General features: G+C 41.3%; 1 protein-coding gene across 1 annotated transcript in view; it reads right to left on the bottom strand.

Moving 5' to 3' along the window:
* LOC111595891 overlaps positions 1 to 15,886 on the bottom strand; it is a 58,454-nt gene extending 42,568 nt beyond the window's left edge. The window contains exon 1 of the mRNA XM_023309830.2: positions 15,099 to 15,886. The gene's annotated coding sequence lies outside the window, so the exon portion shown is untranslated. The remainder of the gene's footprint in view (positions 1 to 15,098) is intronic.
* Between the last annotated feature and the right edge of the window lie 11,011 nt (positions 15,887 to 26,897).

Genomic DNA, 26,897 nt, shown 5'->3' on the forward strand with positions numbered 1-26,897 from the left:
TACTTCGTATTGAAATTAACTTGAATTTGAATAGATGCAAACGACAACATTTAAATTACTGTAGAAGTGTGTAGCCCTCTGGTGCTTGTCGGGCGGGCCAACTGCAATTGCCTCAGAATCTGGCATTTGGGTCTTGTCAACTATTTGGTGCTGTCGCTTGTGGGCACTTAACAACTTCCCACACCAAGTCATGGCATGGCCCATTGACTGCAGCTAATTGTCACCCCATGGGCGTCGAAAATGGCAAGGCCAAAATATGCACACACATACAAAAACCAATTAAGACGCCCGCGGCATGCTCTCGCCCAGTCACCCACTCACAGATGGGCTGGCTAACCCCACAGGGCGCAGCGAGTTGCGCGTGATAAATCAAATTTGGTTGCCTTAACAATATTTGCACATACGGCGTTCTGAACAACACAAATCAAATCAAATTAAAACATAAAGCGTGCCTGCTTTTGTATGCGTGTGGGAGTGTGTGTGGTGTATGACAGAGCGTCTGTGTGGGTGAGCATATGTTACAGCGGTGAGCGATTGAGGCTGAGGGTTTGGGCTGAATTGGATATAGTCGTTTATTATTCTAGGCGCATGCAGCCGCCATGTTGAGTCAGGCGACGCGTTTATGACGCTGACAGAATTATGAGGCCTACATGCGTTGATTTCTGATGCTGTTGCTGCCACCGCCGCCGCGTAGCCCCCTTTAAATATTTTCACGCAAATAAACTAAACTGTAAGCCGATGCGCAGCAAAGGCTCGCAAATGGGTTTTGCTGCAAAAAATCAGAAAATCGCAAAACGTGCTTCACATATTTGCAGAGCATTCCACATCCACCCATTCTTTCCATGCCCATCATAAATACATCAGTCGGGTGCATGCCTGCCAGGAACACTTGAAGGCTGCGTCGCCGACGCAGACGCCGCCTGTCGCTGGCAGCGTGTCACGCGACCTGTCAGCAGGCATAATCTGACATTTTTATTAAAATGTTTGCGCAGCGAACATTAACTGTGACAACTTAGAATACCGGCCGGCCCCCGAGGACCAGAGCAACACAGCTTCACAGCACCACAAGGACTACGCCTGGTCCTGGGATATTGGGACACAGCCTCATAGCCTCTGACTTTGCCTTGGGAAGGGATATCCCTTGCTCCTTTAGCTTCTCACTTGATGGTCCTCTTTTTAGTCATTCTTTCAGCTCATCATTGACTGTTCTGCTTCTCGGGAGCATCGTAAGACGCTATGCTGCTAAACACGCTAAGTAAGTGCTCCTTTGTGCGCATTTTGCACCTGCTCTTGGTATCAGCTGAGTGGTGCCTGTTTAAGCTACCCAATGCAAAGCTCTGGTCATTTGCTTGTACTTCATTGTAAAATTAAATTTCTATGGACTTGCTCAAGATGAATTAGGGGTTTCATTATTAAGACCCAAGTTAAGCTAATTAATGTGAGTGGAGTAAACATAACGGCAATATATTCATTATTTAAAAAGTAATACTAGGACACAATTGAAAAACATTTTTATTTCAGCTTAATCCCATTATTAGTCCCACTATGTAGTAAGTGTGAAAGAGCATTAATTGGATGTGTTATTCAGCTTAGGCAACCAAATTCCGCTCGAAAACACTCTCATCTGCAGCCGCACTTGTCGGTCGTTTTGCACACCCATGTGACGCGTTATGTATGCCCGATTGATGCATAAATAAACAAGAATGCTCAAGTTGGAAGTGAACGACTAAGTGGTACCCTGAACTTAGCAAAGAGCTGATATTCAAATCTTCTTCAATTCTTTAAAACACACATAGCCAATTTTACGAACGCCCACAACAGCCTAATTTACGCAGCAACTGCGCTTGGTTTAATAATGACATCCAGATGTGTAGGTAGTTGCGAAAGCATAAGTCTCTAGTTTCTTAAATACGTTTTTTGCGAATTTGGGAAGAGGAAGGGTATTCAAACTCTGAGATACATATCTGTATATTCAATACAGGAACTCACGCAGGAAATTTAAAGCTTATAATTTTTGCGGTATTACGCTTAAAACCTGATCTCAAACTATCGATTTTTTTCGATATAAAAAAATGATAAGCTCGTACTGCGTATGGCATACAGAAAATACACGTGAAATTTCAGTCTCTACCAGGCAGACGGACGAACTACTATATCGCTTCAGCTCGTTGTTCAGATCATATATATCATATATACTTTATTGGGTCTGGCACGCCTCTTTCTGCCTGTTACATACAATTTCACTAAGCCATTATACTCTGAATTCTCGTATTCATTGTGTTCAGGGTATAAAAATCAAACATAATATACAGATTCGGGCAAAGTACATTTTCATGTTCCTGCTAGCAGCGCTTGAAATAAAAGCAACAAATTTTAGCACAGCTGAGCCTATACAATGCATCTATATCTAGTTGAGTATATATTGGGAATTTATGCTGGTTGGTCCTCTTAGCAAAAGTAAAACACTTTGTACTCTTTATAGTAAAATAAAATATTTATATTACTTTCGGTTTTAAAACACTCAAAGGATTAAATTAGGTTTTAGTTTATTTTTACATTTAACACAATATTTTATTCTAAACTATTGAAATTTGATACATATACTTTTTTTTTTTTGACCGTTTAATTTATTGTTAAGATCCTCTACAGATCGAAAACTAAAAAATATTTCCCTTGAATTATTGAATTTTATGAACAGATATATTTGATGAAGATGATGAAGAGATGACAGACATATTTCTTAATTATTCAAGTGGCCTGGTAATTAGTAGTCTTTCGCTTACAGAGTATTATAGAAGCTATGAGTTTCTTTAATTGATTTTGTATATATTTTAAATTTGGAGCTTATGCACTGCAATCGATTAGATTGAAGACTTTCGACATTCAACCATTTTGAACGTCGCCCTTATGGCTGTATTTTAGAATTTTTCAATTTCAAACCATTTGGCGGTGGGTATATTTTTGTTTGCTTTGGTGCCAGTGGATTTTATTTTGTTTTCCTTTTCGTTCTGTTCTCCTCTTTCTGGCACACACGCGGCCAGCTGACGCAGCTCGAATCAATCAAATCAATGTGGAGCTGTTGCCCCTATCGGGGTTTTGGATTGTATGTTTGGGTTTTTTGTTGTGGCGGCGGCCGCAGGTTTTGCAAGAAATGTCGAACAATAAAAAGCAAAGATCACACAGACACACACACACATGAATAGAGACACGCACACGCAACATAATACAAAGTGGCGTAAACTAACTAAATAACAGTAACAATAACTTAAGTGTGCTTTTTGTATTAGCAAGGGCAGCGCACGCTTGATGGGCCACTGGGATTCTGGGCTGCTTGGCTGCTGGGCTGCAGAGCTGAGAAGGGACCATCTCGATATCTAGGTTCAACTCCAGCCCCACCTCACTGGCGTCTGCTGCAAAGTTTTTATTTATACACACGTTTCGTGTGCTGCAAGAGCAGCAGCAGCAGCAGCAGTGGGGACAGTGGAAATGGCAATGGTGGCTACGTTTCGTTTCATTCGTTTGTTCGTTCGTTTGTTTGTTTGTTTATTTGTCATTTGCTTTGTTTCGTGTGTTGGCAATCTATGCCATGCTCCTAAATTGACTGACCGGGCAACTGGAGCACACACACACACAACGAAAGAATCCCACACGATTGTTAAAGCTCACGTACCGCACACAGCACTGAGACCAATGGCCACATGTCGTATACGTAACGTGGCATATCTTTTCGCCAGCCATCTACACGGCACCCAGTCCACTGCCCACCTACCCCCTTTCTATCTTTGTGTATTTGCAATCAGCCTCAGAGAGTGGCTAGCCACGCGCCCAAGCGACAAGTGCTCACATTCTCAAACAAACACAATACACACATGCACACACTCGGACACACACACTTAGAAGTTTCGATACTTTTAATTATTGCGTACATGACCGTAACACTCTCGCCGGACTTTAGAGGTGACAGCAGTCAGGTCCGAACACAGGACCCGTTTAGTGCACGTATGTATTAATCAGAGAGCTGTGAAGTTTTTTCATTCTGCCTTGTTCTTTCCCTCTCTTCTACTGTGCTTGTTGGATATTGTGCGTGTGTTTTTGGCTTAAGCTGCGCTAGTTTTCCGACTTTGTACCGTTGGACAAAAAGTTTGCTTCATTAAAAATCAGGAGACGTTTCATATTTTCAAGAACGTGACACAACGTGCCCAAAATCTGAAAAGCCTTAAGGCGAAGCTGGGGAACAATTATGAAGCCGCATGCCTGTATTTTGTGACCAAGGCTTGTGGCTAACCTGATTGACGCATAAACAGGCAATTATATGTAAAAAGCAGTTTCAATTGTTGCAATTACCTGCAGCAAAGGTGCGTTAAATGAATTTCCACGCACGCGTTTCAAATCAAATTTACGAAAATTTAATTTCAGGCTCGCTTTCATGCTCCGGCGAATGTGCGTGCGTGTCCCATGTGATACGCAACAGAAATACCAACACACATACACACATACTTACCAAAATCGGCGAGGGCTTGGGTATGTGTGCGTTGGCGTGTTTGCCCGTGCCTGGCCGTGTCCTCCTTCTATGACCAGGCTACGGGCACGTTCCTAGATTTGTTTACTTTGTAGCCAGTGGGGCGCACAAATAAATTTCTATAAATTCTTGCGCGGCATTTCATTTGCCGTACTCGTTGTCCTAAAATGCCAGCACAGTCAGTCACAGACTCTGTTTCGAGTGCACCCCACGACAGTTTCCAGGAGAGCGCAAGGAGTGGGGCCTCTGGCTTATTTATTTATTCATTCGCTGCGCTCTCTCGCAACTCGTGTGTGTTTGTTTGCAATTTTCTGTGCGAAAGGATATGCCAGAGTTCGGTGGACACAAAAGACACAAAAGCAACCAGAAGCAGCAGAACCAGCAGCAGCTGACTTCAAATAGCATCTGGAGACAGCACGCACTGTGACCCCGGATCGCAAACCTCATTCCTAAGCATATTTAGAAACATCGCTGCCCATAATGTTGACCCGAATTTTTGGCAAAATGTTTACACATAAATAAAGCAGCAAGAAAGCGAACATTTAAACAATTCGCACTATGAATGCCCTTTTTGAATTTTTGATTAACTTATGCATTATGCAAAAATAAAATAATAAAAATTTTTAAAAATGATAGAAAACAAAACAAAATTTATATAAATTTATTTATATAAGTCGTATTCTGTAAATTTCAGCTGGCGTAAAAAAAGAGTATTGCATTGGAGTTTTGAAGCAAGTCCAAATGCTGAGCTAAAGGGCAACTGCGAAATGTCGGGTCAGTAGACGGGTTAAGTCCTTCAATGTATTTTATCTTCGCAAAGCAACACTTGGGCTGGAAATATTACTCAAGCAAAATAAATAAGATTCGATTTATGTGTGCAGTCCCAAAAAACATTTCTCCAATGGGTTTCCGTGTTTATTTATAGACGTTCAAATAGTTCGTTTAGCATCCTCTTCGGCAGTCGTCATTCGGCATTGGGGACTTTTATCACACAAGTTTTCTGTTTCACTTTCAGGCCACAAACATTTTTATTTGCGTTGCGGATTTGTGTATTGTGCGCCATGTTTCGTGTCCTGTGGCAGCACATTTTTAATGAATTTACACGTCGTGGGGATTGAGGGTTGCTTGCTGTCTCCATTTTATACGTAGTTCGACCTCATTTCATATTCAAAACACATTCGGCAAATATTGATACGACTGCAAATTGTTTAAAATACGTAATTTCAGCCACAGTTGAAGAGAAATTGTTAACTAAAAGCGAAAAACGCAAATCACGCGATTTTCCAAACTTTCTCTGTTGCGCACCCCATGCGGCGTATACTTGATTATTAACAATCAGCCGCAGGATTTGCCAATTCTTTAGCACCAGGCAAAAACCTAGTTAATTGTGTAATTAAGGCTCCCAACCACGACCCTTTATTCCGCACTCTATCGTAACCCGATCAAGTAAATTAAAATTGATGCTGCTGCCAATTTTTTAGTTTAAAACTTTTTTCGAAAACCCGTTACAAAATGATTAATTATGCCTCCAAAGCTGCACGTCAAAGCAGTGAATTTTACTTTTGAGTTACCGGAGGGTATTAGTTCATAGCGCCAAGCCAAAAAAGAGGGATAGCTTAGAGCCGGATATCGTTATGGCCACACACAATTTGAGCCTTTATTTTGAAAATCATTGCCCCATTGGCGCTTCATTGTATAAGTGTAAAAGTTTTTCGATTATGCAAAAGTTGATGGCAATGGCATTACTCATACACACGCACACAGATACAGAAACACTCGCATAAATTAGCACACACTGGTTAAGCCTAAAGCTAATTTAGCAATTTTCACTTTGAAGGGGATAAAATAAATGTAGGAAAATTGAGAATTTTAATTGGAAATCTTTGACAACACATAACATTGCGATATGGCACTCGCCTTGCATCAATTGATTGGCATGCGAATATGTAAGGAACAAACATTGATTGATTTATCTGTGAGTGGATTGGAAGGCGGTCAAATGTTCACAATGTTCCAAGCTCGCACAAGAGCCAGATGCTAGAGTTGAATGCAAAAACTGCAATTGTTAACTCAACTGACTGTATATGTGTTGTTGTTTATCAGTTCAACTGGCATTTCCTCGCCTTGCCTTGTCTAACGCAGGGTCTGCTGTCTATTTTCTGCTTATTTGAGCTTCCTTCATGTCCTTCACTGTCACTTAGTTAGCTTTGTGCCCGGACGCTGGCCAAGCAAAAATTTATGCAATATTTTTGTTGCCTTTCTCTTAGGTCGGGCCGGTACATCGTATACCGAATTGCCTTTGTATAGGCCCATGTATGATAGTGGTCAAAATTCATTTAAAACTCGCATGCTTTGCACACGCAGCGCATGTCCAAGTCCATAAAGTTGCCAAATTTACATAATATGCGGTCCCATGCCACAAAAAGGAGTCAACAGCAGACCAGTAGAGCAGAAAAGTCTCTTGGCACTGAACGTATTTCGCCAATAAATTGAGGAAATGCTCTTCTGCAAACCTCATCCGTTGGCCAGTCTCAAGTGTTGCTATAGTTTAAAGCAATGCTTTGATTTTTGATTTTTGAATTCAACCCGAAAATAGCTGTTAACGCAGGTTACTCGATGCTCATGCAGCAAAATAATACGAAGTGTTCTCAATTGCCTTGGAAATATGTAAATATTGAATATCACAATCTAAATGTAAACCACAAAATTTAACAAAACTTATGAAGGAAAGAAAACATATCGAAAGTAACGAAAAATATTTATAAAATATTTATAAATATGGTTAAAACCAAAGAACTACAAATATTACTTGAAACTAAATAATAATAAATACAACATTTTCGCTGTTATATGTGTAAATATTTATAAAAGTAACTTTAATATATATTAAATGCCTAGAATTCATGCTGGAATAAAGCCTTTAAAAATCTTTTTAATTTACGGCTGCAGCTAAATCAATTTTGAATCTTGAACAGTCGGATGCCGTGTCTCAAATATAAATGTGCTGCAAGCCTTCGATTAATTCATTATGGCTGGGCAACCAGGCGAACTGGCAACGTGCGCCAGTTGTCAATGTTGTAGTTAAGGGATTAGTTGTGACATTAGGCGTTAGCAATGGGCGGAAACACACTCGAAGCGGGAAGTTTTGGTGCTAAGAGCGCTTAAAAGCGCTTCGGGCCAGGCTTAGGCAACTTATGAATGCGCGTGATCACAACAGATATAGATGCACACACACACGCACTAATACACTGAAGCAGTGTCAGGGAGCTGATAAAATGTGAAGCGGATTAAGAGGTGCTTTCTGTTCGCCGACTGCTGTTGCCATCGAGCTAGCCACCCAACCAGCGACTATGACTATGAGTCAGTGCCTGTCGCCGTCGTACAATCAGTAAATGGCACTTGATTCACGGCGCAAGTGGAATTTTTGATAACTTTACCCAAAGAAGAGGCAAAGTTGGTCAAAAAGTTGGCTGTCGCTTTAATGCGTATAAATGCTTAGCTAGGCTAGGCTAGGATACGATAGGCTAGCTGCCTGACAGTGTGTATAAGTAAGTATGATTCGAAGGCAATGGCTGTGCTGCTCTCAAAGCTAAGTTAAATCCAGTGCTGACTTTGCCTGTGCTTTACGTGCCTTCGTCTATGCTTTCTTTCTTTGGCTTTTTGTTTATTTTTTTTCGCTCTTTTCTTTTTGTTACGCAAAGTTGACAAAGTTTGCAGCTTGAACATTTGCGCCTCAACGCACAGGCAAACACACGCACACTCAAACACACTCACACACTAACTGGCACACTCCCCATATACATAATTCAAGCAGAAGCTGGCAACACGTCACACAAATGTCGCCAAAAGCAACTCTCAATGCACGCCATCAATCTTGGCTCTAGCTAGCGCTGTGCTCTGCGCAATTGAATTATTACAACGGGTCGAACAGTGTTTTGCCCGATGGTCACTTAACCAGCAGCAACAACAGTTACAACAATAAAAATAACATCAACAAGAACATTACTTAGCAGCTAGAGCGCCATAGGCGACGTCGATAGTCATGTTTGTTTATTAAAGCAAGCCATACGCCCCTCGCTTTGGGCGGAGATGTCACCTACATTCAGCCAATAAGAAAGATTCAAATATTAGCTAGAAATAATGTTTTTTGTAACATCCTATCAAAATTGTGATTAGTGGATATATTAAAGCTTCGATCACTAATAATTCAAATTATTGAATAAATGAATGATAGTATTTTTGCTAATGAATTAAAACTGCAAGTGTTGCAAGGGCAATTGTATGTCAAAGGTCGAGACTGTCATTTCTGTTACCAATTAGGATATTTCGAAAGTTAAGTAATGTGGCTATTTAAAAAGACACACATCTTAATTACAAATTAAATAGTTCGTAAAATCCAATTTGACTAAAATTTCTATTCCATTAAAGTACTTCAAAACAATGTCGATGTTCATGAAAAAAGCAACTGCAAGTTGTTTGCGTTGTCATGTTAACAATTTTGCTGTATAAAAGCACAACAATAACAACACTAGTTAGTAAAGCACACAATTCATATGATGTTTAAAGGCCTCACATGATTTTAGTGTTCGTAAACTTTTCAAATTGAATTAGTTATTAAAATAAAAAGAGACTAAATATTTTATTATTTAATAAGCACCCCTTTCCTTTTCCTTTTTTCTAGCACATTTTCCAATATTTGGCCATAAAACAGCTAAGCTGCCATCGCTTTCTAACGCTTGAGCTTGCGACTGTGACAGCTGCTTGTTCATTTTCTTGTTCTACGAACAGAAAATTAAAACAATTTTAACAGCTACTCCATGTCGATTGTCGTTAGTCGCTGCTCGCTTGTCGTTTGTCGTCTACGTTTGCTCCATAAATAAAACATGTCAGCTTGTTATTGCAGGGTCGAGACAGCGTTTGAGCCTGGTCCAGGGTTCAGGTCGTGGCTCGCTTTGCTTGTTACTGTTATTGGTGTTGGAATTGGTGTTGCCTTTGTTATTGAACTATTTACATTTGTTGCTGGCTGCTGCGGCTAATTTACGACTGCTACAGTGGGAAAGAAGAAGAAGTCGGCCCTTTTGGTGTCTGGGCATTAATGCGGCCTTAAAGCAACCAGCAAATTGTACATAAATAAATATGCGACGCATAAATCGCTCCGCTATAAACAAGCCAAAGCAGGCGTCAACCGATTTATAGCCATTGATTTTTTCAACGCCCTCAACGTGATAGAATTCATCCTCATCCCTCAATTCAACTGAAAGTAAAACTTTTTGGAAACACACAAGTCTGCAGGTCAGCCGCAGCCGCAGCACTTTAATAGGAGCTACGAGTGTATTGGCCATATTGTCAGCTTGGGCCTTGTTGCTGTTTGGGCCCGTTGTCACGGCCCAACTGACACTTATTAGATAAGTTTTTGTGAGTGGCTAAGACTGTTGTTCAGCTCATCATTTAGCCATTCGCATGGCGCGGCAGGCTGACTGTGATTTTAATTACTTAGCTTAGCTAAAAATACATTTATTCGAGCTTCCAAGGCCCTGCACTCTAAAGCCGGAGCTTAGGCGCAGCCATTAGAGATTTCGTTGTCTTAGCCTTAGCATTTGAATTGATCAAAAATATAGCAAAGCAATTCGGGCAGTCGGTGAAGTGGTGCTGGTTCCTAGCTGGGCCCAGACAATTTCATTCAATCTATAAGTAATTTCTTTGTCGTTTTTATCACTCGGCTGCTGACTGCTGGCTGCCAGCCGATGAGCTGAGACCACCCACGTGATTTGAATATTTTTCCAATAAACTTCAACAGCTTTTCAACTTACAGTCTGAGGCAACAGCCTCAGCCCTGTTTGCCCTGCTGGGCCGTCTTTCTGTCTTTATCTATTGGAATTTAAATTCCCAGGCTCACTTTCATGTCCGGCTGAGTGTTTTTCCTGCTTGACTACGCCTCAATTCTCTCTGTCTCAGTTCTGTGCCCTGCTCCACATTGCCTTGCTTTGCTTTTGTGCTCGCGAACTTAAGCTTAATCGAATTTGCCGCAAATTGGCAATAAATTTTAATTCTGAATAGATATCCCAGAGTTGATTGAAGTTAATCAAAGCCTGACCACGTTCTACATTTCACTGCTAGCCAGACCGGCCGTGAGTCCTGCACTTCATTTACTTGCGTCCACAATCCAGTTCATCCAAGCCATTGTAGCTGTTTTTCTTGCTTTTGTGGCAGGGCAATGCACTTGCGTCCAAAACCCATTCAATTTGTAGGCAAAAGCACCGAGTGCAAGCTAAAACAAAAAGAGACCGCACATAAAAAGAACCCACCGGTAAACAAGTTGCAGAGAGCGAAAGGGAAAAACACCAGCCCACCTCAGCCAATGAATAAATTTTATTTTTTGTTGTCGCGCATCCCGATGATGCTTGTTGCTGCTGTTTTTGCAAGCACTACATCAAATTCATTCAGCGCTACGACACTGCGTTGCATACCCTATACTAAGCTACTCACAAATACAAGAGCTGAGAGGGTTGCTTAGGCAACTCGCGGCAGGCAACAAACATGCAACTGCAATGCACATGTCGAATGAGGCAATTGAAACAGCTAATAGCTACGAATGATATATATTATAAGAAGATAAGGTATATCACTATCGACTTGAAAGTGCTTGAAAGTGACTAACGAGCTCATCCCATAGCTGTTATTTCGCATTCCTGCCCTAATCAACTAAAAATGCCATGGCAACATAGAAACAGCAACAAAAACACTAACTACAACAAAGAAGGCACAATTTTTCTGTAGAAATGCCGCCGGCTGTCTGGATAACGAGCAGGACGATTACGCCCACTTTACCGGGCCAGGCTAGATGCTTGGCCATCACTCGCTGTCAGCGTCGTCATTCACGGCGTCTGTCTGTCGCCAAAAATACAAGAGCTGCCCACTGGCATGGCCCTTGCCGTGCGAATGGCCCGTCTAGTTGACAGCCCGGTCGCGGACTGGGCAAGGATAGAACCAGTTGAAGTTGCAACGTTTTGACACTAATTTCATTTTGTTGAAGCATTTTTTGTGGCAGCGCCAAAGTGTGCCACCAAAGACCAAAAAATAATAAAAAATAAAAGAAAAATCAAACAAAGCAAAATAAGAAAACGAAATTGTTGTCACACATCCGTTTCCGTTGGGCATTGCACAGAAGTTGTTATTAAGTTGCACTACGTTTAATTTTAATTTGAGACAGCTGCCGAATGAGTGCCAGAAAAGCTGCTCAAGTGCCAGTATTTATTTACTTTTATCGTGGTAATTGTATTTGCATTTCAAGTTAATTGCAAGTTCTAAGCGGTACCAAACACAAATGTACAAATTTAGGAGCAAATGGGCGCCGGGAATCGGCAGCAGAAACTACTACAGCTACAAATACATTTGCAGATAGAGAAACAGATACAAATTGATGTCAGCCACTTGTTCCGCCTCGTTTAACTAAGTTCTCAAGCGCTACACGGCTTGATTTCTGCCCGAAAAGTATGCTATGGCAGCTGAACGCAACTTAATTTACGGCATTATCATCATCTGCACGCCACGTTATGTGGCAACGTAGCAAAAAGGGACTCAACCCAAGCAATTAAAATCAAACCGAACCAAAACGTTTTTTTTAATATTTTCATTGATCAAATCGTGAATTCTGTTGAAATCAAGCAAGCACGCACTAGTCGAGACTGCTCGACTAGGAGATACGCTGAGCCCTTTGAACATGTTCCAAATTATGCGTTTCTTGATTAAATAACCTGTCTTCTAGATATAATTTCTTCATCTTAATGTTCAGGATAGTCAATTGGATATTTTAATTGGATATTAACGGTAGATCATTGAAAAAGGAATAAGATCGCACTGTGGAATGTATATTAAAAATTTCAAGTCTGAATCTTTTGTGGTTTACCAGATCGCTGCGTTCATGGGAATGGATATTCCCAATGGGTTCAGAGTATAAACAAGTAAGAAAACTTTAGTCAGGGTGCCTGACTAGGAGATGCTGTGATCCCAGTCCTATCTGCGTTTTTTTATATTTTTCATAGTTTGTATCGAGTATTGAAATAAAAACAAATAAAAACCGGCATTACCACAGCAAGATTCGAACCCACAACTTCCACAAAACGCGTATCAACCAGCCTCGCCACTGCACTGCTTTTAGTAGTAGCAAATTTGAAGTTAAGTGGCAGCTGATAATTAAAGCAGTATTCAGTCGAAATATCGATTTTTTGCATAGCGAATAATACACGCATTTGAATGTATGAATGCACAGGCATAGGAAAAACGCGTACGTATTCTATTGGCCTAGTAGATATGCAAACGCCTTCACATAATGGAACTATTTCTCATGAACTTAAATTTTAAGAATTTGGGAGAATTTGGGGCCGGTATCGCATTTCGATCGTGTTTTAATCGATATTAAATATTAAATATTTGAAACATACTTGATATGCGCGTGCTATACACGGAACTACAACTGACTCTTATGCTGAGATCAACGCGTTCACACATACGGACAGACGGACGGACAGGGCTCATTCGACTCGGCTTCTCGTCCTCATCTATAATATATATATTTTATGAGATCTGCCACGCCTCCTTCTGCCTGTTACACACATTTGCATAAAACCATTATACCCTGATTTCACATTTTTAATGGGATCATGGTATAAAAATGTTAACGCAAAAATAAAATTAATTTCACCTGTTACTGGTCAAGTTACAGTTTTAACTGTTTTTATTTATACATTGTCTTTTTTCAAACAGCAAATTTCAATATCGTAATGGAATAAATTATTAGCGAACGAAGCGAAGAGGCTGTGCAGAAAAATAAATATTTTCTGATAATGTGCAGAATACCAAATGTAATTTTTTTTCTCAAGCGTGGATTTTATAAACAACTATTTCTGAAATAATTTGTATATTTATTTTTCCATAATATATTTCTACTTGGTGATCATCACTCAGAGAAATACATGACGTATTTCTTATAACAATATAATATCAGTAAATACAAAATTGGCTTAGCTTAAAAATCTGTTTAATATTCATTACTTTGACTCTTGGAAAGGTGCGATTCTCATGATTTATTTGTGCCTCTACACAGCTTAATCGTATACCCAATTGCAAAGTCAATCGCTGGAATTTGTTTTTTTTCGATTGTGGCAATCAGCCTGCCCTGTGTGCCTCGTACAACAGCCACAAAACTCTTCGACAGCCAACTCTTCGGCGCCATCTACAAACTGGTGCTGTTTATCCTACATGGCTGTGCGTTTGCTGTCATCAATTCGCAATGCCAATGCGTGTGTGGCACGCTTTAATGCGAAATTCTGATTGCGCTCGAATGGCTTCATTTATTTTCACCAAGAAAAAAAGGAAAAAAAAACAAGAAAAAGCGAAAAAGCGCAAAAAAAACATCAGAAAGCAAGCTCGACAGTTGTACATAATATTTCACTTATGCATGTGCGCCCCCAGTGAGAAAGTGTGTGCGCGCGTGGCACTGCAAAGTGAAATGAATGAGTGGCATGCGTAACGTTAGAAAATTTGTTATAGCAATTTGAACTGTCAACGCAAAACCAAAAAAGTAAATTAAGAAACATTTGAAATTTAATTCACTCCAACTGACTTCTGACAGTGTGTGTTTGTGTGTGTGTGTGAGTAATTCAGTTTCAAATGTAACTAGCAGGCTGTCTGGCAGGTGTCAGCTGCTGACTGCCATGCAACGCTCGTGACACAGAGCCCGTGGGCATAGCTGACGCAGCCGACATACAAAATTAGGCGACTGTCACGAATTTAAAATAACTTTTAATTCATTCTTGATGAGGATGCGGCTACATCGGCTGCTACCACTGCTGCCGCTGCTGCTGCTCCTACACAGAACTCCAAGCAAGTATGTACCACATGGCGTATGAGTGCGGCTGGCAAATGTGTCCTAACTGGTTTCTATAGCTGCCACGCCTCTTAAGTGGCACATAACTCGAGCTTAGCATAAACAACTGCACAAGCATAAATGTTCGTTAGACTTACGTCCCCGCAGGTCTTTGGTTAAGCGACAACACAGAGCAATTGGGGACTTTGAAGTCAAGAGAAGGGCAGGAATTGGTGCCGGGACAATGCCGTATAATTATTTAGTTTCCAGTTGGACGGAATTTGTGAACCAACATGTGTATGTAAATAGCAGGTAACCAAGCGCGTAGAGCCAGTTCCCAGCAACCAGCAGACGCCAGGGTGCCCAGAGCCGTCTTCGATTGCCATAAATCATGATGATTAGGCCACGTGGAGATATGCGTGCGGCTGTAGTCTCAACTGCTGCATGTGTGGGCATTAGATGTCGATTTGGTTCGGTTCAGGTGTACGATATTGTGCAGTACTTAACCAAAATACTCAGAACGACAATACAAGAAAAGGACAACAGCACTCTCACCTGAGATACGAGATGAGAGCGAAGTCTGCATAAATTATGCGTCAACGCGCGTCTGTCTAGAGCACAAAAGGAGTCTGACAGGTGGGGCGAGAAAAACTTAGCTGAAAGGCGAAATAAAACGCGGCCAAGGCACATTGAACTAAGCTCACAAACACTAACCTCTTTTCCGAGCTGTTTCAATAAGTTACCGCAACGGGTTGTTGCTGTTGTTGTTGTTGTCGTTGTCGTTGTTCTTATTGTTTTTATTTCAGCTGGTGTTGTTATCGGTGCTGACTGGTTATGATTTCTAATCCATGCACGTCTTGCTTTTAATATTTATTTTGCGCTTTCTCGCACTTTTACACATAAACACACAAAACGCTAACGCACAGAAAAGGAGGCAGACTCACACGCAGCTACAGACCGAGAGATCAAAGGTTAGCAAACTGTCTGGTCCTGACGCTGGGATCTAAAGCCAGTTGTTGTTGCTGCTTTGCTTTAAGGGTTTTGAATATCGATGATTATTATGCTTGGGTTCTTATCATTCAGGCCGCGCATCGTGCCAGAGTTCATCAATGCAAATTTCTAAGAAACTTGAGAGGGAGCGTAAACTAACGGTGAGTCCATTAAAGGCGGTAAATAGTGTTAGTGCTTCAAATATCTAAGAGATTTTCTGTTAAGTTCCAGTAACTTTGATTTACTACTTAATCAATGTGATGTGACATTGGACGAGCGTTAGAATGTTATTTAATGTTCGCAATTGCAATGGTTATTGTTTACTTTTGTTGATTGACTGTTCCCAGTAGACCGAACTCGCTAGGACCGCGAAGAGACTCCGTTATACTACCCAACCGAGCCGCACGAAAGACATATTCGAACTGATTGCTGGCAACCGAGCATTGAAACGAAAACCTCACGAAAGCGCCAAATACGAGTGAAATGACGAACGAGCGTCGTGTAGAACGCAACGAAAGAAAACGAAGCGGAGTGGAGAGTGAAAATAAAATACAACAAATGCCGAGTGTGGAGTGTGGAACGTGGATGCTGTATGCCGATGCCAAATGTTTCAGCTGCTGATAAGCGGCTAGTGGCTGGCATTTGACTTTCAATTGGTTTCGGCCCTCTCAGCTCGACAACAATTTATATTTTGCACGTTGCGCGCATTTAAATGCTTTCGCTTATTGTCTCTCTCATGCTGCCACCCATTATTTAAGTGTGCATGGATGGGTCTATGTCTGTGTGTGTGTGTGTATGTGTTGGGCACTTTTTTAATCACTTAAAAATTTATACGGCAATTTTTGTCGACACGTGCGTGTCAAAATGTTAGCGCTCGGCCAAAAGATTAACATCAAGGAACGCCCAAGTTGCCAACTTTATTACAGTGACAAACAGGACATTTATATATATATGTATGTATATATATATGTATGTATATATATATATATATATGCATGCTTAACTAATGGAAATATTTCTCGCAGCCAGAGCACAGAGCAGCGCTCCAAGCAGCAGTTTCTTTTTACGAGCGCGTAATAAGAAAGAGTGAAACGTGCAACCAGCCATGAACTGGACGTGATGCGTGGCCACGGCCACAGCGGAGTCAAACCTGAACACACGTTGACTAAACACTCACGCACATGCACACACACACAGGCACAGACACAGACAATGCGCTCACTTACGTTAGTGCAGTGTTTAAGTCTTGTAAATTAAATGCTTGCCATAATCCTTGTAAAATTAAAAATACCAACGGCAGCAAAAGCCACTGCAGAAGAGCAAATCTAAAGAGCGTAGCAAGAAAAAGAAGGATAAATGGAGAGAAAGAGACAGAGAGAGATAAATATAGAGAAAAAGACAAAGAGAGATAGAAAAAAGTAGAAAGAAAGAAATAGAGAGAGAGAGAGAGTGACAGAGAGAAAGCGAATGAGCGTCTTTTAAAGTTAGTCTACCCCGTGTTTTAGGTTACTGGGACAATTTTAGTGGACTCTTGGCTTCGGGTCTTGGCTGAAGTCTTCGTGAGAGTCGTTGAAGCTGCTTCAGCCAGCAATTAAAATCAAGTTGGGCTTATTTACTAGAGGTAATGCTATCATACAGACGTTACCATGGCAAGCGGCTGCAGTTCACACCTTAGTGCACTTAAGCAGCAACGGCAACGGCTCGGCTCCCAACTACAATTGAAGTGCTTGTCATTTGACACCCTCTTGAACTTGAAGCTGACTTTGAGTGCGACGGTAACGGCGACGGCGACTATGACTACGACAGCCAGGAAAACGAGGACAAGAGTTTGCTAAGTATTTTTCAATTAAAACGTCGGAGAAACTTGCACGCATGATAAGCACAAAAGTTGCTCATTGTCAGCGCCTAAATGCACGCTACAGCCATCGCGAGCTAGCCGACCAGACAGAAGTTTGCGCACGCAAATCGCAAAGCAGACACACGCACATAAACACACAAAAACACTTATACAGAGACAAACACTTGACTCGAGCGACAATCAATCTCTCTTGGCCTTAGCATACCAAAATATCGCCATTGTGGTTTTTCTTCTTACATCATATGCGACATATTTAAATCAGTGCAGGGTGGGTATGCGGAAGTCGAGTAGTCACTTCCGACCGCTTAGGCAGTTGAAAAATTAACTTGTCTGACGCTGACGAACTGGCTATAATGACAACTGGCGCCAGTGCTTATAAAAGCCAACATATAACAGGCTATAGGCAGATTCTGGGGGCTAATTCTTGGTTAAGTGCTGGGCCACAACAGCAGCAGCAGCAGTAGCGGCGGCAGCAGCCTCATCAGCTACTTATGTGACAATGCTGACGAATGAGAATCGAGTACAGCCGACGGAATGGAAATGTACAGTAATGTCCAGGCAGGGCAATGTGGGGCTTTTGGGGCTTTTGGGGTAGCTGTGGAGTATGTTGGGGCAAGTTTTACTGCCACAAGCTGGACAGCGCAGCGCCTGTTGCTCTGATGTCGCTTTGTCTCGCTGCTGACATGAGCTGCAAAGTGAAGCACGTGTTGGCATAGCAATTTGCCAGGACAACAACAATAACAAAGGCTGGCAAACACTTTTATGTGCCGTAATGAAAAACTGTTATCTGTGTGCGCAATTTGAACGCAATTTGGTAACGCGTTTCGCCACATAAAACTTAAGTGACCCGAAACAAACGCACACACACACACATTGGTAAGTGTGAATGTGGTTGGGGGAATTGCTCTTCGAATGCGTTTTGGCATGTTTGTGCGTGCAGCCTGCAAAACTGTTGACATTTGCAGAAAAGCCAACATCCAACAGCCAAAAGCTAACAGTAAACAGGCAAACGGGCAGAAGACAATGACAATGACGTTTGCGGCTGCGAGTGTGAGGAATGAAATTGTTTGGTGATTATGCCGCATTAAAGCCAAATGTGCCATGCGTAAAGTGCAAACATCCGTTACCAGTCGCCGTCACAGTCAGTGTCACCAGTCACCAGTCACCAGTCGTCAACAGTCTCCAGTCACCATCACCCAGCACCGTCACCGTCAACGTCAGCGTCAGCAGTCACCAACACCATCACCATCAGCATCTCCACCAACGTTTCACAGTTGCCGCACTTCAATTTTATTGACATGCCCAACGTAAGCGCCTCGCCACGAGCTCCGTGCTTAGCCGTGGGCCGCGTTGCTTGCAACAGATTTTTTACAGCTGCATTGGCAACAGCAGCTAACATTAACATTCGAATGCGGCTGGCTGAGCTAGAGCCACCGACAACTTCATTGAAACCAACCAAAAAAGTAGAAAATAGAATAGAATTGTAATCAAATGCTGCCGACTAGAAGATATCCTGTTGCACGTTTTTCCAGTTCCAAAGGTAATATACATAAAATTTCAAACTATATCATAATTTTGTTTTCGTCTCAGTGCAGCTGGAATTTAATACATTGTAAGCTATACTCTGTTTTTGTTGCTTAAACAGTATATAAAGGCGGAGCTTTTTTCTATGGTGCAAGGTCTGGCTGGCCCTTGTTGACTACCAAAATTTATTAAATATTATGTTTGTTCGTGGCCATGCTCAAGGTTGTAGTTATTGTATTTTTTACACACCTTTTTTATTAGTTTGGCTTTTTCCCGGGGTTTCTCTTTGTTGCAGTGCTGCCAAAATTGCTGGCATGCTTAATCCATAAGAAGCTCTTGGCTCACATTTTTTGCAGCACACAGCAAAAAGAGGTAGCATAACCAGCGAGCATTCGCGGTTTTAAGCTGTTATTTTATATTTTTTTTAATATACATTTTGCATAATTTTCATATAAACATCACTCATACGCCACGTGCAGCGTGCGCAGCCAAATAATAAGAAAAACAATTTTTGCAGCTTAACGCAAATGAACACTTGTGGCTGCTCCAAAAATCCCCTGCCCCTAGCTACCTTTTCGATGCTTTTCACAAATAGCTCTTCAAGCACTAACATTTTTTCAGATCCATACACTTCAATTCACGATGCTAAAGATTGCAATCATAAATATGTGATATATGTATCTACAATGCTCTGCATTAGCAAGTGTTGGACGAAATTTCTGAGATAATACATTCGCATATTTTTCTAAGCAATAATAAATATATATAACATGTGTATATTAAGCACAGTGTGAAGATATGCTTCCGTTTCTAATCTTCGTTTTATACCCTGATCCCATTGAAAATAGGAAATCAGGGTATAATGGTCTTGTGCAAATATATCTAATGGGCAGAGGGAGGCGTGTCAGACCCATCAGGATGACAAGCCAAGTCGATTGAGCCCTATGCGTCTGTCTGTCCGTCCGTCTGTCCGTCCGCTCGTCCGTCCGTCTGTTCGAATGTGTGAACGCGTCGATCTCAGCAACTTTAAGATCCAGAGAAGTTTTTTTTGTAAATCCGTGTATAGCACGCGCATATCAAGTTTGATTCAAGCATTCGATAACTATTCCCGTTTTATTGTTATCGAATAAAAACATGATCGAAATGCAGTTCATAAATTATATCTCATAGGTCTTAAGAGCTAGAACCTAAAAATAGTAAGAAGGAAATTTGTAAACTTGAACATCTTTTATGTACTTTAATCGAACTGCATTTGTTCTTTGCTCATGTTATCGTTATCATTTAATCGTCTTAGTCTTGCTAGCTTTTACTGGTAGTTGGCTTTAGGTCAACTCATGGCACTGCTTTGCTTGGTAATTAAAGGCCAAATGTAGCCCAATGTGAAATAATAGAAAGCAAAAACAAAGCAAACATATTTTCCACTTGCTTGCTTGCTGGCAACTTATCCTTCTCCTTCGTATTGTTGCCTTTTTGTAGCTGTTTGTTTGGCTTATAGTTGAGACTAGTTGGGCGTTCGCCGCACGAAGTCTAAAGGTAGGTAGTCTATCCCTTTTTGTAGCTTCTATTATATTGCTTATGTATCCTGAGGATAATGACGCGTTCTTCATTATGCGATGGTGCTCTCGCTGACTAAAGTATACCATGGTTGCTTCAACTGCTACTCCTTATTCTCTTTCTGTTGCCCCGGGCTCTTTTGCTTTATGTATTTGTGTGCTTATATTTATTTTTTTGTTGTTGAATATATTGTACGTTGTTGGTTTTTAAGTTCTTCTACTCATTGCGAGAAAAGTTTTCGACTCCAAGACGTCGCGACGTTTTGCAGAGATAATAGAAACTCGATACGCTGCGCGCATCTAAGCTTTATCTGTGTCTGCCTTCTCTATCTACATTTTCCGCTGTTTTGGCATTGTTTCTCCCTATACATTGGCTGGCGGTCCTTTGTTTTTACTTGCCCATACCGGCACAGAGGATTTTGCAAGCAGTAAATTTAAGTTACGGCTGCTTCGGTTCCACTGTGCACTGTGCGGTTGAAATAAAATTGTTGAATCGTCATAAATGGCTCCATAAACTACGTCAATAATGCCCCCGTCTCCTGCGAACATGCCCATGCCCATGGCATCGTATGCCAGGCCATTGCTTGGCCACGACCACGACAACTCAAACCAACTGCAGGCAACTTATAAGGACGCGTCGGGAGTGAGCATAAAAATGAAAATAAAAATAGTTGGCCAACATAAACGCCTCCGTGATTTTTACATAAGACCACTGTCCACAGTCCTGGCCGTTGCCGTATCCATGTTAGATTTCGTAGCGAAGTTTGAGTTCAAGTCCACTTGAAGTTCCATTGGTACTCCCTGCCGCCCATTTATACTTTTTTTTCATCTCCATTGTTTGCACTGCGACGTCATTGCCATGGGCGCAAAATGCTAGCAGGAATTAATTAAAATGAATGAGGGGACATGTCATAAACAAAAGCAGAGTCAACTGTTGACTAAGCGAGTCTGCGACCAAAGCTGCGGGGGACGTGATTGTGGGCGTGGTGCTTAGATAAAACCACATCACAGGAGAATCCCCAAAAATGTTACTAAAAGAAACTCCATAAATATTTCAACTCGCAAGCTCGCGAGTGGCGCCATCTATCGATGCTGTATTGCTCTGTATGTGTGTGTGTATCTGTGTGTGTGGGTGCTGTAAAACAAGTCATAAATTACAGCGCAGCACTGTCAAAGTTCAGCTAGCTGCGTTGGCCATCCGGCCAACAGCGAATCCAAGTGCCAAAGAAATGCTGCACAACCAGCAAATATTGCGCATACGCCGCTTGGCCTCTGCTGCATGCCGCCGGCTGGCTGGCTGACAAGTGCAATGAACTCAATTTACAGACCAAAAAAGTTATGAAGGCAACATTTATACTGCGATAAAAATTGAGCTGCGCTGCCTGTCCAAAAATGGCCAGTCAGCTGACGTTTAATTAGCAAGAAATGGGAAAAAACAGTCTAACAGGGTAAATCCACAGTAAGGGGTTGTTGCGCAGGCTTTGATGTGGCTTTGAATGAGAACCAGCCTGAATGGTTGAGCGCTTCATGACCATTTCGAACATTTTAAGCTAAAATTAACCAGGCTTAAGGCTAGCAATAAGCCAAAAGCACGCAGTCATCAAGCGTGCTCGAAAATCAGCAAAGTTCACATACGCGCACCTTCATTGCCTCCAATTTAACTGAACGTACGTCAAGCACTCGCTATTCGACGACGGACGATGACAAGGTTGGGCTTTTAGAGTGGGCCAGCGACATAGACCCAGATATACAGATGAAAAACGGAGAGTGGTCGGGCTCTGAGAGCCAACAAAAACCCACTCGACACTCGACTTGGCTCACGCACTCAGCAAGCTAATTATGCTGCAAATGCCGAAGAGATGAGTCAGCAAAAGCCACTGAACGCCACCGAAAAGCTACTGAGTTCAGTGCGTGTGTGGCAGAGTATTATTTCATAAAATATTTTCTTAGCTGCTAGCACAAAAGATAATGTCAAGACATAAATCTCGACATTTCAGTTAAGCAAAGCGAACAAACAGATGAATGGAAACTGCGAGGCGGCTTAAAGCAGTCAGCAAGAAAGCGACTGTGCTGAAAACTAGCATTCACTAAAAGACATCGTTCGGTTGCTTCTCAGCTCACAGATATCCACACACCCAGACGCAGATACATTCAGATACAAGCACACATATAATAAAAATACTCGTGGGCATATTTTCGTTGTCATTACTTTTGTGGTGCTGACACAGCTAATAACGCGGCACATGATTGTTGCAAACGTTGCGTATGAGTAATCATAATGATGCCCTAAGCTAGCGTACACACACACAAACTCCAACAGAATCACAATGGGCAAGAATGTTGTCGAATATTTTTGGCCAACGCGCAAATTATTTTCGTTCACTGAAGCGCCAAAACGAAAAGCATACAGAGGGAGAGTGTTGAAAACATAATGAAAAATCGCCTAAATTTTGTAGCTGCAGCCCGCGCCGAAGTGTATGCTACATTTTTTCTTTGTATGATTAATACTCCCATATGGCAAATGGCAAAAACGCGACGCGTTCAAATCACATTAATAAAATATAAGAATTTATGGTTTGCTTATTATGAGTGCAGACGACAACGGGCTCAAACAAATACAGGGTTCCGGCTGCTCCTCTCGCTGCATTTAGCTTCGAAATTCCATTTTAACTTTGAGCTCTTATTAATAGCTTATGCTGCTTAGCTGAACTGCAAGAAAATCAGTCAACGTTTTGTATACTCTGCCGATATATTCTACAGTATTGTTAACTCCTCTACACCCTGCACACAATCAGTTCACATACGCCAATGCTAGCGAATGTCATATGAAAAATTTACTTAAACGCAGTTTTCCGTTACATTGAGAAAGTTTGCCAGCAAAGTGCTTGAAGGGGCAACAATGGTGGCTCGCTTTCTCATCAAATGCCACACAACAATGAAGCCAAAGGCAGCCCACTCACTCTAGCTAGAAAAGAGCAACCATAGTCACTCTGTTGAGCATAATATATATATATATTTATAATATATATATATAATGTATTGTGTGTTTGTATGTAAAAGCAGCCCAACAATTCTTCGGCAGCCTGCTAACTGTGCGCATTTGTTAGACTTCAACGTGGGCCACGGATTTTATGCGGCATTTAATAATGCCAACCCACAAAAATCACATCCGCCAATTTACAAGGCGGCGCAACACTGGCAAATCGAAGCTATGTCCTCGGCATTTTAAGGATGTCGGTGAGAGCAAACGCAGAAGGCAGTGCTGGTGACGTCTACTCATAAAAAAAATCAGGCAGGACAAACTTTGCTACAAAGTTGTCCTCTACTTATTTGTTGCCTTTTTCACAATTCATTAAATTTGATTAGAGAACTTTTGCCATAAAAATTACGAAATTGTGCCGTTGAAGGCTCACTTCGTCTGAGAAATCATGGGTGCACTTAAATATGTGTGTGTATGTGTGTGTTTGTCTGTGTAGAAGATTTGTGTTTGTTGTGCGTGAATATGATTTCGTGCATGTGTGTTTGGGTAAAAGTTTTGAACTGTCAGGTGGCAAAAGCCAATTGGCCAACATTGGAATTTTTTACAATCAATAACCGCCTGCCACGCCCACGCAGTACAGCTGGCATAATATTATTTATTTCTGTTATGGTCGCTGTTTGGCTTAAGTAAATATATGTCCCATATACGAGTAGAGTACATAGCATCGGGATTATGTATACATTTACTCAGCATCCTTTTATATGCGGGTCAGCTGTACGACACTTGAAAGTTCTTTCGTGCTTCGTCCGTGTGACTTATAATTAAATGCAAACGCTCGTTTGCGATTAAAAACAGAAAAAATGCAAAAGCAAAGGCTTTGCCATTGCTTTTAAGACTAATTAATAATTGAAGCGTCTTAATGGACTTGTCCCAAACGAGCAACAACTCGTTCTCTGTCTTTATCTCCAGCTCTGTCTTTGCGTCTGGCTCTGGCTTTGGCTCTGTCTCTATTCGATTCCATCTCCATCTCTGCGTTTGTATTTCTCTCCGTGGCTGCTCTCGCCACGAGTTGGTAACAAAAACTTGCTTTCAAGAGTAGAGGCAATTGAATTAAGTTCTCCTTCAAAGAGAAATCTTTCTTATTTATAAATATTTTAGACATGCCAATTAATTATACAAGTATCACAAGGCCCTGGGCTAAACAGTTTCAGTTATGGCAGACAGTCTTATAGTTGAGCTGCGGCAGCATTTCATTAGCGTGGCATTTGGATACGTTTATTAAACTTGTTTATATAATATTTCGACCCTGCGCAGGGATCAATTTTTCAGAATAGTTATATAACAACAAGTCTGGCTACAACGACAGCAGCACACACAAATGACTGCATATTTCAACCGCATTTTAGGTAGGGAAAATGAAAATGTATACCTTCAAGCATGACCCAAACATAAACTTCTGCTGACCACACCCACTGCACTATACAGCAAGCCCTTTCCCCTACATCTGTACCCACTTACCAACCAGAGCACATCAGCATGCGCTTGCCTGCTACCCATTATAAACCAACAGCAACAGCAATAGCAGAGCACATTGAAGATTCCGGTATTCGACATAATGTTGTGGTTGAGCTAAACGACTGCATAGAACAAGCTTTTTATGCCATACAACGCCCGTTAGCAATGTCCACCCAATATCCATGCCCACACATACCCCACGCTCACACACATTTACAGGAGGAACCCACATGCTGCTTTGTGGTCGGGCATATACGATTACGGTCTGGCTCCGGTTTGTTCCTAGTTAATGCCCCACAAATACGTATCATCACTTCCATTCAAATAATCTAAGCATCCAACATATTTGCACCTCTAAAATATTAATTTAAATTCTTTAAATTACTAGTCTGTTAAGGAATACGTAAGAAAGATTTTAAAAATAGGCTTAACATTCACTATTTCGCGAATTTAAATGATTTGCCATTTTTTTGAAGAGCTCATTTAATTTTCGGTTACACTCGAAATAGTTTCCCCGTTGCGAATTCAAATGTGTATTGCCGCAAAATCCATTTTAAGTTCCGGCCCTGAATTGCGCAGCCATCAATGGTTAGTAACGCTTGGCGCTGTACTCATGTTCAAACTCAATATGAATGAATACTTATTTCCGAATATTTTCTGCACATTTATAGCTAAACAGCTTTTTTGTGGAACCGGATATGCTGGCGAGGCACCCCATCGGGATTCCATCAATATCGGACTTCTTATTCATGTCGAAATCACAAATAAGTGGTAACTTATTCTCAGTATTTTTTAGTTTTATTCTCGAAACTGCTAAAATTGCGGGAAAATAAAATCAAGCGAAAATTCAACTCATGGAAAATATATTGCACAGATACTATTTTAGGAGAGTCGATGTCCGACTCTTGTGTCTAAAATATATTAGAAAACAAACAGCTTAATGCTTTATCGATTTAATTACCTACGCAATAATTTGGCTTTCCACCAAAATTGAATTGTGGTTTCAAATTGAATATCTTATTTTTGATGTGTCTGATGTATGCATTGTCGTCGACACCAGATAATAGATAATGCAGCTGATTCACTAGGCGCTTCATTGAGTCTATTTTTACTTAGGCTTACTTTCTAGCTTAAACCTAGGGGAGCGCTTAAATTCAAAATACCTGGAATGTAATGCTTGGTTCAACGAAGTTGCACAGCTTTATATTTACAGAAACTTCGACTCGAGTCAATTGAAAAAATTGGCAGCGTGTCATTTCTAAGCACCAATTTTCGATTGCATTTAACTTCGAATATGAGCTGACTGAGTTCTAATGAGAAATTCCATTGGCAAATGAGATTCGCATGCGAAAATCGAATGTAATGTCTGATGGGCGCTGTTATTGGGCGGGTGGCATGGCGACTGTTCCCCCAAAGCTAAAGTAGATGACAAAGAAATGCTGATAATTGACAATGCGAGAGCTTTGCTGATTTTCTGCTTATGAAGTAATAATCCAGCCACGTCAACAAATTTGATTGTCAGCATGAAACAGTGGCGTCAACCAGCACTTAGATGTCAACAGCCAAGAGCCGTGGCTAGAGTTTGCGGGGCAATAAGCAAATCACAGTCAGCAATACCGACAGTCAGTCGAGCTGAGTGTATAACAAAATCAGTTAGTAAATCCACTCAAATATACGGCACACATTTCTGTAGACACATTGACAGCTGCCCGCATGCCACCATTCACCGCAAACACCACCCTAAAAGTCGCGCCAGCGCCCACAGTGGATTTCTGGCCGCAGGCTGCTCATATGAATAGAGTCAGCGGCGCATCGATTTCACTTCATTTGATTTAGACCAGCCAACGAAGCATGGAACAGCTAGCAATCCCTGACTGACTGACTGCACGATGGCTGGCTGGCTGGTAAACTGGTAGACGAATAGATAGTCAACTCAATAACAATTCGAATATCGCACATGCCGCTAGATGAGGCAAATGTTTGTAGTCGATGCTTCTGTTGCTGCGACATGAGATTTTCAATTTTGCGTGCTGACTTAGGCAATAGCACTGGATCCAAAAAGCTAAAGCCAAATATTTCAACAGCGCTGCCTT

This window comes from Drosophila hydei, unplaced genomic scaffold, assembly GCF_003285905.1.
Source record: "Drosophila hydei strain 15085-1641.00,03,60 unplaced genomic scaffold, DhydRS2 tig00000063-arrow-pilon, whole genome shotgun sequence".
NCBI classification, from domain to species: domain Eukaryota; kingdom Metazoa; phylum Arthropoda; class Insecta; order Diptera; family Drosophilidae; genus Drosophila; species Drosophila hydei.